Genomic DNA, 12,185 nt, shown 5'->3' on the forward strand with positions numbered 1-12,185 from the left:
ACAACCCACCTAACCATTTTGGAATTATATACTACCATGTAATTGGTCTTTACCAAGTAACGTCACATGGGAAGGAGAAGAAGGCAAGAAGCTTTGTCAATACTACCATGTAATTAGTCATTACCAGGACAGCTCTTTTTGGTAACTAGCGGAGTGACCGCGCGATGATCAGATAATATTGTAAGCTGAGAAGGTTAAGTAGAATGTTAAAATTATTTGAAAGTAATATCATAAAATAAGACATTTTTATCTATTAAAAAATTATAATTGTAGATAAATTTTCAATTAGAATGGCCCTTTTTTTTTGGGGGGGGGGGGGGGGGGGGGTAATNCCACGTATTGCGAGGGATAATTTTTTTAGGGTGGTCTAATTAGTTTATTTATTTATAATTTGGACTAATTTAATAAAGAGTAATGTGTTTCCTAAACATATTTTTATATATTACAGGAGTAATCACAAGTGTAATATATATATATATATATATGTATGTATGTATGTATGTATGTATATTGTCATACCAAAATGAAAATAATACAATTTTTTTCGAGAATTTAAAAGGCCAAGTTAATGAAATTATTCATTTTTTTTTTATAAAATTTATTTATAACATTTTTTTGAAACATTAAAAGGAATATAAAATTTGGAAATCATTCTTTTAGTTTAAACAAACTTTCTCAAACCCTATTTTTTCTACCCTACAATCCAAAACACCAAAAATTGTAACTAAAAAAATTAATAAAACTTAGCGACGATTAATTGAACCAATTAGGATAACAATTTTTTTGTTGATAATCAATTGAGGTTATTTTCTTTGTAGAAATTGCAATTTCCTCAACATAAAAAGGTTATCAAATAAACAATTATTAGCAAAATCTAAGTATTAAGTTTCTATATTTGCATTGTCATAAAATGATAATAATAATAATAACGAAAATACTACAAAAGCTAAAATTTGTCACCCATTTGATTATTTTCATTTGAATAACCTATGCTTTTCTTTGAATAAATGGCATTATTGAGTAGTTCTAATACAACTACTAAGAGGACTTTACCAATATAAAATGATTAAAAAATAAATAAAAATCTTGGTAAAGTCTAATAGTTTAACATCTAAATTGATCACCATATAAAAAATCAGACTATACCTTGCAAAAAAATAATAATAATAATTATTAACTCAAATCAAATCAGACCAATGGGATAAAGAAAAAGGACTTGTGATCGAGAATTGGAATGCCAAAATACCTAAACATACAAAAAAGTCTAAACAAATTTACCAAAAAGATAAACAAATGTAATGTGACAATTAAATCAACAATAATAATAAAAGAACCTTTAGTAGAAAAAAGTGGTTGAACAATAAAAAAAAAAAAAAATCCACCAAAAGAGATACAAAATTGGAGAAAGAGAAAGAGTGTTGAGCTTTTTTGTCATGGACAACTTGGAAGGAATATGGAAGAGAGGTGGAAATGAAGTGAAAGGAAATTTGTATGAAAGATAGAATAGGAAGGGTGGAAGTAGATGAAAGGTTGAACAAAGTGAAACTACAATTTAAGAATGTCTAAAGGAAAAAAATTTTAAAAATCTATAAAGGGAATCAACTAATAGACAATGATTGAAGAAGGTAAAAAGTTGAACAAAGCAAATATTGACAGCAAAAAAAAAAAAAGGATGCTAAAGATGTGGTGCATAAAGAGTTTTGTAAAATTTATTACAATATTTCCATTATTATATATTATAGATATGTATAGACATTGTAGGGATATTGGGCCCAGGGGGTCATTATCCATTTATACGTTGGGCCTGGGGCCCAAGCCGAGGACAAAGGATTGTTCGAATAAGAGAAAACCTGGATAGAAGAGACTACGTCAATAAGAAAAGGGGTTTTTTCTAAACCGAATAGCTCAGGAAGGTGAGTCGAGGATGAATGCATCCTCGGACAGAGGCACCCGACAGAGAGAGGTCCTAAAATATCTTAGGAGAAAGCTATTACCACCGCATTAAATGCTTAGCAGTTAATTTCCTGGCTACATTAATGTGGAGAAAACCCCTGAACAGTGCAGTGTTGGCTGCCCCAATGCACAGAAAGCCTGAGAGAGTGTCAGATGGGATAAGCACTTAAGTAATAATTAGGATGATTGACAAGTGGAGGGTGAAGATTGTCTAGAGGGTGCTATATAATGGAAGAAACTCTCCACGATGAAGGAGATTGGAAAATCAAGAGAGAAACACTATAGCACTCCAGAACCAAACTTGTAACCACATTTAAGAGCATTCTATAAGAACTAGTATCCTCGGGCATTGCTGATGACGTTTATTATTCAGTCTATACTTGTCTATCTACTTTCTTTCTTCATGAACCTACTTAACTTGTTGTTCGATTAACTAAAGCCCAGTCTTTTCTTACCCATTCCTCTACAAATTCATTGTTTTGGGCCTTTTGACCCTGAGTCCATTCACATTTTGGGCTAGGAATTCAAATCTGGTCCCTACAGACATTATTTTTGGTTTTTGGTTTTTCATTATTTATTTATAAACATTAAAATTAAACTAGAGAAATATGTAAAGACAAAGTCATATTTAATTTTAAATTGTCCAAGATAAATGTGTAAAATCAATAATCTATTTATATATATATATATATATATGTAAATTAGTCACATAATAATAATAATAATAATAATAATAATATAATTATTATTATTATTATTATTATTATTATTATTATTATTATATGTTGCATCAATGCAATTTTTCATAAAATATTACATTTATCCTTGGCCTTGGCTCTATAAATTGTAGATGACTTCAATAAACAAAAAAGGAAGCATGAACTCACTTGAAGTTATATAGGAGCAGCAATAATTGTCATTGAGCCCAAAAAAAAAAAAAATTTGTAGTTACATGCTACATCAATACACTTTCCATTAACATAAGATTTATCCTTGGCTCCACAAATTGCATATGACTTTCAATAAAACAAAAAGAAAGCATCATTTCAATTGAAGTTAAATAAAGACAGTACTAATTGTCATAGAGTAAAACAAAAGAAAAAATGTGCTCGACTTAGGAAGCATGAATTGCATATATGTTAACCATTCGATTTTCTTTCAATGTTTTAGAGCATTAATTAAGCTCCACCATAGGAGAATTATCTATATAGAAAAAGAAGAGACTCAAATGAGAATTAAAAAATAAAATATTTATTAGAAGCCTTTTATCAAACATCTGGCGAATATAATAATTTGTTCTTACTGGCATAACTCTTATGGAAAAATAAATAAAAGAAACAGTTTTATAGAGCTAAATTATCAACCTAGACAAAACCTATAGCTTAGGCCAAATGAGTTCATAGCAAAATGATCAAATGTATGGGAAAAAGTGGAGATTGAGTTAGAAGGGTAAGAAGAAGATGTGAATTATGAAGGTTCAAAGAGACTTTCCTCAACACCCCACTGCTATGCATCATCAATAGACACTTCATCAATCTGAAGCCCAAGTAGCATTTCTCCATCTCCAACACCAATCAAAATGAGGGGCCTAGAAGATATCTATGCACAAACTGAAGAGACAAATCTCTTTTGTTTGTATGTGGACCATGAGCCTTTTACTTTCAAAGAAGCTGTGAAAGAAAATGTTGGAGGAATGATATGCAAGAAGAAAGTTATGCCATTGAGAAAAACAATACATGGGAATTGACTACACTTCCTCCAGGTCAAAGAACCATTGGTGTGAAATGGGTGTATAAGATTAAGCACATAGCTGATGGGAGGATTGAGTGCTATAAGGCAAGACTAGTAGCTAAAGGTTACAACCAAAAGTATGGGGTAGTGTAAAGTTGTTATTTACAACTATGTGTTTTATTGGCTTACATTCCGTACCAAATTTGATTGTAATTTTATTCAATCTTTTGTACCTTGTATTTATTATGAGATTTGATTGTAAGGGTTGTGTGATAGAGAAAGTGTGTGAAGACTCAAGCAATTGAAGATTGAAGAGTTTTTGCAGGTAGCACGCGACTAAGCATCCCGCGAAGTGACCCATGTGCCTTGCACATGCTGGAATGCGAAGAGTCAGGACAGGATGGAGATAGCTGTGTTTCGTGAGTATCTCGCGGGTAAGGCCTTCCCGCGAGACACCCGTGAGACATCCTGTTCTGCCAAACTATCCATTCTGATACACACTTTCTATGCCCACGCTATATATACTCACATTACCCACAAATGTTGAGGAGTACTTCTGAAAGAAAACCCTAGCCAAACACCTTAAAAGTTAGAGATTGTTATACCCACAATCCTCTACACATTTTCTTGTTGAATTTCCTCAACTCCTATCTCTCTCAAACACTTACCGCACTCTTTCAGAGTGTCAAGTATAGTTTTGGTGGTACTGGGAAGCATTGGAAGAAGCCAAGGATGGCAGATGCAACATGGAGCTTGTTGGGGGATCCGGAGAACTAGACAAGACATGGTTTCGAGAAGCCTTCTTGGAGTAGGAGCTTGGAGGGCTTAGGTACATCGAGTAGATTAGGCTTAGAGGGTCTCTTGCTAACCTATGTATCCCAACTGATTTTCTAGTGGATCGATTTCCTCTTGGAGGGTGGCAGAGAGGTTTTTCGCCGAGTTCTTCAGTTTCCTCTTCGATAACACATTGACATGTTATCTTGTGTTTACATCTTTCTTCCCTACTCTTTTACATTCCATTTTACTACTGTGTTGCTTTATTTATGGATTAGAGTAGCTTGTTTGTTTATCTACTCGCATTTACACTATTCCGCACTTAGTATTAAGTTAGTGTAAAATCTATCGAGTCGTAACTTTAATTTGGGGGTCTAAACAGCTCTTGTGTTTTCAATACATTTTTGAGCTTTCAATTGGTATTAGAGCGGGTACACTCGCAGTGGTTTAAATACCTGAGTGTGATCCTTGACCCCATTTGAGATAGATCGGTCTCAATCTTTAAATGTTCCACCATATTTTAATGGTAGTAATTATGCCTTTTGGAAAGTCTGAATGAGGGCATTCTTGTGTTCAATTGATGATACTGTTTGGGATGTGGTAGAAGTAGGATGGACTAGGCCGGAGGCTGCTAAATCCACTTGGGATAAAGCAGCACTTGCGGCAGCTAACGCTAACAGTAAAACTTTGAATGCAATTTTTTGTGGTGTTTCTCCAGATGAGTTTCACAGGATTTCTCACATAACAGTAGCCAAGGAAGCTTGAGAGATATTGGAGACCACCTATGAAGGAACAAAGAAAGTGAAGGAAGCTGCAGATGTTAACCACCAAATTTAAGGAGCTAAAAATGAGTGAGGACGAGTCATTTGGCTCTTTCTATAGTAAGTTGAATGAAGTGGTTATTGGCAAGTTCAACTTGGGTAAGAAAATGAAGGACTCAAAGATAGTGAGGAAAATCCTTCAATCATTGCCGGGGAGCTTCTGAGCAAAAGTCACAGCTATAGAAGAGAGTAAAGACTTGGATGAGATCAAAATCCAAGAGCTCATTGGGTCTCTCCAAACATATGAGCTAGGACTGCCTTCTCATAAGTCGAGTAAATCTCTTACTCTTAAAACCATCACCGAATGAATGGATGATTCCTATAAAGAAGATGGAGTGGAGAAGGAGGTAGCATTTATTGCAAAGAACTTCCGAAAATTTCTGAAGATGAAGAACAGTGGGAAACCATTCGGCAAAGGGAAGTTTTCATCCTCCAGAGGTGATAGGAAAGAGTTTAAGAAGAAAAAGGGGGAAGGATTCTCAATCTCCTCAATGCATTGTGTGTTATGAATGCAATGGCCATGGACATCTCAAGAAGGAGTGTCCCAACTATCTAAGAGGGAAGGGTAAGGCGTATGCCACAACACTTAGTGATTCAGACTTTTCCAATTCTAAGTCGGAAGAGAGCTGTGATGGAGAAGGGAACTACTCTGCCTTTATGACTATTGCTTATGTGGTGTCCTCGGAGGACTTGAATTTGCTAGTGGAAGAGTTCGGTGGATATAGTGAAGTGGAGTCAATGGGAGTAATAGCAGAATCTGATACTAAAGAAGATGAATGTGCAATGGGTCTTCAAGAAAACTACAATTTCCTACTTGAGATGTCAGGAGAATATACAAGGGTGGCCAAGGCAGCAGTTAAAAAGATGAAGAAGGTAGAGGAGGACTATAAAAGTCTCCTAATATGATACAAGGAGATCAAATGTGAAATAGAGACGCTGAATGGAGAGCTGACAAAAGCCTACTCAAAGATAAAATTCCTTGAGCTTGAGGTGGTTCAAGCTAATGCTAAAGTAGAGCGAGTCTCCTCCAAAAAGCTTGATAAAGTCCTCTCTCATCAAAAACCTTTCTCCGACAAAACTGGATTAGGATATAGTGGAGAAAGCAGTTCAGTTGTCAAAAACACCAAGGAAGTGAAGTTTGTGCAAGCCAAAGAACCTGTAGTGGCTGCCTCTACACCTAAGAAAGTAGAGGATGAAAAGAAGAAGAATGTAGCTGACTAACGGGTATTGAATAAGCCTCATAACCAATCAGTAGTTAGGTCTGAAGCCAAAGGGAAATCACTTACAAAATCACAAAGAGGTCCGAGAATTCAACATTTCTGTCATCATTGTGGACTTCAAGGACACACTAGACCAAATTGTCATAAGCTAAGGGCATTGAAGAATGCAAGTGATCAAAGGTCAAAAGGCCCTAGAAATGACAAAAGGAATTGGGTTGTTGAGCAATCAAGAGGTCGAGTTGGTGATTTCGAAATAATGGATGTGATGAAAATGATTGGTGCATTCACCAACTGTTTGGCAAGCTTTTCCAGAAGGTTTGAAGGCAACAACATTCGTACCCAATCCTATAGGGATATCACCTCAAACAATCGTGCTGTGTGGGTGAAAAGGGGTATTCATGCATAAACATTTCAACATGTCCAAGCATTAATACTTCCAATGTTTAGGGACATTTGTTCATGCATCATATCATGCATTGCTTTCAATTTATAGCATGTTTCTTTTATTTGTTTTGGTTTGTGCCTGTTTTTTTTGTTGATCTTACTTTATTTGGTTTGTTTTTTAGTGTGTTCAAAAAATTCAAAAACCCATAAAAATTGAAAAATCTTCAAAAAGTTTGATCGCTTGTGTTGTGCTTATCACATGTTAGTTTGGCTTAGTACCTTCGTACTAATGGCGTAGAGCATTTATGAGCTTAGCTTGTTTTGTATGCACATTTGTCTATGTGGAAGAAATCTTGAAAACTATGTGTGATTGTTGTAAATAGATCTTCAAGCTTATTATGATTGGTCAATAGTCTTGATGGTCTTGATACTTGCATAGATTTGTGCCTATATCTCTTCCCACTTTATTTTTATGTTTTTGCAATTGAGCTCACCAAATATAAATCTCCAAATGAAAAGAGATATTGAGTTGCAAAAGCCTGTCGTACATACTAGTATTTGACTAGGAAAAAGGGAAAGCTACCTTTCTAATGTAATGTATGGTGCACAAAAAGCCAAAGGCTAACTCTCAATATTGAAATATCACAAATTTCAAGCACCAATCTCAAAAATGAGATGTATTATCCAAAAATGATCAAATGTTATGATTTATGCAGAGGCCAAATGAAAAGGTTCTAAGTTTTGTAATTATTCTCTTGTGGGAGGTCATATATGCTCATTTCTATAATTGAGATAGTCCACTTGACTTAGTGCTAGTGTGTATGGCTTAATTGAATTGATCATTGAAGCTTCATTCTAGTATAAGGACTATTCCACATTTGATACTAATACACAACGCATAAGACCTTGATTTAATTAATGCTTATCTCATTTGTGTGATTGTACATGTTGAAATGTGATATGTATGCTCAAGTACTTGCTGATCAAACCCAAAAAGATTTTTGAGTGTTTTATATGTTATTTAAAGTGATTTTATACTTTCGTGTCTTTAGTTTTTGTTCAAAATACATTTTTGTGTTTTTCTTCAAAAACTGGTTCAGAGGTTGTTTCACGAGAAGCTCGCGACTTAAAGCTTCCCGCGAAAAGTGCTTAAGGGAAATAAATTTTTTGTCATTTCACATAGAGACTCTCGCTACTATCTTGCGAGCATTTCGCAACTAATAACTTCTCGTGAAATGAGTTTTAGGCAAAAACTGAAATTTTTTCAATTCAGACAGAAGCTATCGCGACTGTCTTGCAACTGACTCACGACTTAAAGCTTCTCGCGAAAGCTTTTGTGCTTCAGTGGCCATTCTCACGACTGTCTCGCTACTACCTAACCCACGAAAAACGCGTGTTTTCAGTTTTTATGTAGCAGATGTTACAGTTTTTCAAACACTTAAACTTTCCCTCGCACTGCCTCTCTTTGAACCCTTCTCAACCCAAAATGTTATTTCTCTCAAACCCCATCATTTTAAAGCAAAAATCTCTACAAAAACACTTCAAGGTATGTTTTTCTAAACATTGCTTTCATTTTTCCTTAAATTTTGCAGATTTTAGCTTAGGGTTTTAGAAATTGGGGATTTTTTCGAAAAAGGGTTGGGTTTCTCAATTTTGTGAATTTTTTTCCAAAATCTTTGATTGGGCTGAGTCCCATTTGATGTTTGTGTACCTGTGTTGGCCCTTTGTGGCAATTTAGCATGTATTGAGGCAAATTTTCACCATGTTCTTGCATTGTTCATAGTTGGAGTTCACTGTTGCATGCTAGGTGTTTGTCAGAATGTCCCAGTGACACACTTGTGCTGAATTGGACTCAACTGAGTTCCAATGCTTGTATTAGGTCTTGATTGATCATGTTTACCATGCTTTAGTCAGTGTTTGTGTGTTTTACACACTTTGCTCATTGTGTGCCTCAATGCCATGCCATGCACACACCTAGGCATCCTCTAGCCACATCTTATGCATCTCATGTTGCACACACATGCATCAGCACACTCACACATATGCACAGTTACTTAATTTCATGCATTGTGTCTATGTTTACCTATTTTATCAGTTTTAGCATGCTGTTTTAAGTTATCTTGCTTTGTTTTTAGGTTGTTTTACCTATATTTTGGACTAACTTGAATCTAATCAAGTTTTGTGGTCTGTTTGTGTTGTTTTGCATTTCTTTTCTGTTTTGTGTTCATTCGTGCAAATGTATCGCCGTTCTTCTCACGGTAAAGATCTTGTCATTGACCTTACATCATCACCTATGTCAAAAAGGACACGACACTCATCTGAAGTCTTAAACAGCGAGAGATTTAAGACTCCCCTGGACTCTCAGACCTTCTCTAGCATTTTTCAAGATGCCCCCACTATGGTGGAGCGTATTGTCCAATTTGACACCTTGGGATCTACATTTATCCCTAGGATTTTTGTAGACAAGGATTGGACTGATTTATTTGGAAACTTTGAAGATCTGATCAATGAATTGATTAAGGAGTTTTATTCAAATGCAAGATTCACTGGAGTAGAGCTAAAATGTTGCGTTAGAGGAAAGAGTTTCTCAGTAACACCGATTTATTTAGCAAAAATTCTACACATTAACTGGCCAATTCTTCCCATACCACCAGTATGTGATAAGCTGAATCCAGATAAAGAGGTTCTTAGAGAAGCTTTAGTAACTAATTTGGAATTCTCCTCCAATAGGAAGTCAATTAGTGTGGCATCCCTTTCTCCCGAATTAAGACTACTCACAATGATCATGTGTAGCAACCTCTATCCTTTGTCAAGCACTGGGTGTATGAATCTTGGTCGAGCATTATTCTTGTATGATCTGATCACTGACGAAGAGATTGATGTGTGTTCTCATATTTTCCACATCTTGGCAAAAATGGTTGACCGGACTGCTTCAAGGAATTGTCTTCCTTTCTGTCGCCTTATCTCAAGGATTTTGAAGCTCAAAGGTGTGCATCCCTCGGAAGATGAGCGCCCATACCCAAGGCCAAGTCCAATTAACATTCGTACTCTCTATGTAAGTATGAGTCACACCAAGAAGAATACCAAGCAAGAAAGTCATGCAACTCCGGAAAGCTCAAGCTCTACCCCCAATGCTTATGATGAATAGTTAGACAACATCATGGCTACACTTCAAGAGATTAATACCAAGATATCTGGACTAGCTACTATAATGCACTCCCAGCACATTTGTTTTGATACAAAGTTCACATCTCTCCAAACTCAAATGGATGAAATTCAAAGGAAGCTAGAAGAAACTGGAGACTAGCTATTCCATGACAAAAAAGGGAAGATGGTGTCATTGATAGGGGGAGTGTAGTGATAGGGGGAGGAGAAGCTAGAAGTTATTGCTGGTTTAATTGTTTTTATTGCTTTTGTTTAAAGCTTTAGTACTCTGTTTTTAATTTCAGTTTATATTCAGTATTTGTGTTTATCTTTATGCTTTGTAGCATTTTTTTTTGGGTACTTTTAAGATATTGTCAATATGTATTAAGTACCTCACTCTTGTACCCTAGTAGGATCTTGTATCCTAGATTCAAATACTTTGTGTAGTTTGCATTGGTTGAGTGTTGGACATGCAATTGATCCTTTGGATTGTTCTTAATTGCATTGCGTGTCTGGGTGAGCATTTACTTGCTAAATGTTCATTGTAGTCATTCTTTAATGACTGTTCCTATTTGATCAAGATATGCTTACATGTTTATAGTGTTTACAAACTTGATTGCACTTTACTTGCTCATGTACGTACCTTGTGTTCAACTTGTCATATGCTTAATGAAAGTTTTGTTTGTGTGCAAGTGTTTCAAGTTACAGGTATATACGTGCAAGTGCTTCACAGCTTCTAGATTAGGTGTGAGTGAGTTTTGCCATTGTTCCCAAACTCACATTTAAGTCTAGCATCTGTTTTAGGGGTTTTGTCACGAAATAGCTAAAGGGGGAGATTGTAAAGTTGTTATTTACAACTATGTGTTTTGTTGGCTTATATTTCGTGCCAAATTTGATTGTAATTTTATTCAATCTTATGTACCTTGTATTTATTATGGGATTTGATTGTAAGGGTCGTGTGTAAAGACTCAAGCAATTGAAGATTGAAGAGTTTTCGCTGGTAGCTCGTGACTAAGCATCCCGCGAAGTGACCCATGTGCCTTGCACATGCTGGAATGCGAAGAGTCAGGCCAGGATACTCGTGACTAAGCATCCCACGAAGTGACCCATATGCCTTGCACATGTTGGAATGCGAAGAGTCAAGCCAGGATGGAGACAGCTGTGTTTCGCGAGTATCTCGCAGGTAAGGCCTTCTCGCGAGACACCCGCGAGACATTCTGTTTTGCCATACTGTCCATTCTGGTACACACTTTCTGTACCCACACTATATATACCCACATTACCTACAAATGTTGAAGAGTGCTTTTGAGAGAAAACCCTAGCCAAACACCTTGAAAGTTAGAGATTGTTATACCCACAATCCTTTACACATTTGCTTGTGAAATTTCCTCAACTCCTACCTCTCAATTTCCATACTATTGAGAGGTTGATAGGCCAAACACTTACCACACCCTTTCAGAGTATCAAGTGAAGTTTTGGTGGTGTTGGGAAGCATTGAAAGAAGCCAAGGATGGCAGATGCAACATGGAGCTTATTGCGGGATCCGAAGAACTAGACAAGACACGGTTCTGAGAAGCCTTGTTGGAGTAGGAGCTTAGAAGGCTTAGGTACATCAGGTAGATTAGGCTTGGAAGGTCTCTTGCTAACCCATGTATCCCAACTGGTTATCTAGTGGATCGATTTCCACTTGGAGGGTGGCGGAGAGGTTTTTTACCGAGTTCTTTGGTTTCCTCTTCGATAACACATTGGCGTGTTATCTTGTGTTTGCATCTTTCTTCCCTACTCTTTTACAGTCTATTTTACTATTATGTTACTTTGTTTATGGATTAGAGTAGCTTGTTTGTTTATTCGCTTGCATTTACACTATTTCGCACTTAGTATTAAGTTAGTGTAAAATCTATTGAGCCGTAACTTTAATTTGGGGATCTAAACAGCTCTTGTGTTTTCAACACATTTTCGAGCTTTCAAGTAGACTGTGAAGAAGTCTTTGCTTTAGTAGCAAAACTTGACATGGTGAGGATGTTAATCTCTCTTACAGCATATCATAGTTGGAAAATATACCAACGAGATGTCAAATCGGCATTCTTAAATGGCATACTTGAAGAAGAGGTGCATGTAGAGGAACCTGAAGGTTTTGAGGTTGAAGGAGAAGAAGACA

This window comes from Quercus suber, unplaced genomic scaffold (assembly GCF_002906115.3).
Source record: "Quercus suber isolate HL8 unplaced genomic scaffold, Cork oak 2.0 scaffold_459, whole genome shotgun sequence".
NCBI lineage: Eukaryota > Viridiplantae > Streptophyta > Magnoliopsida > Fagales > Fagaceae > Quercus > Quercus suber.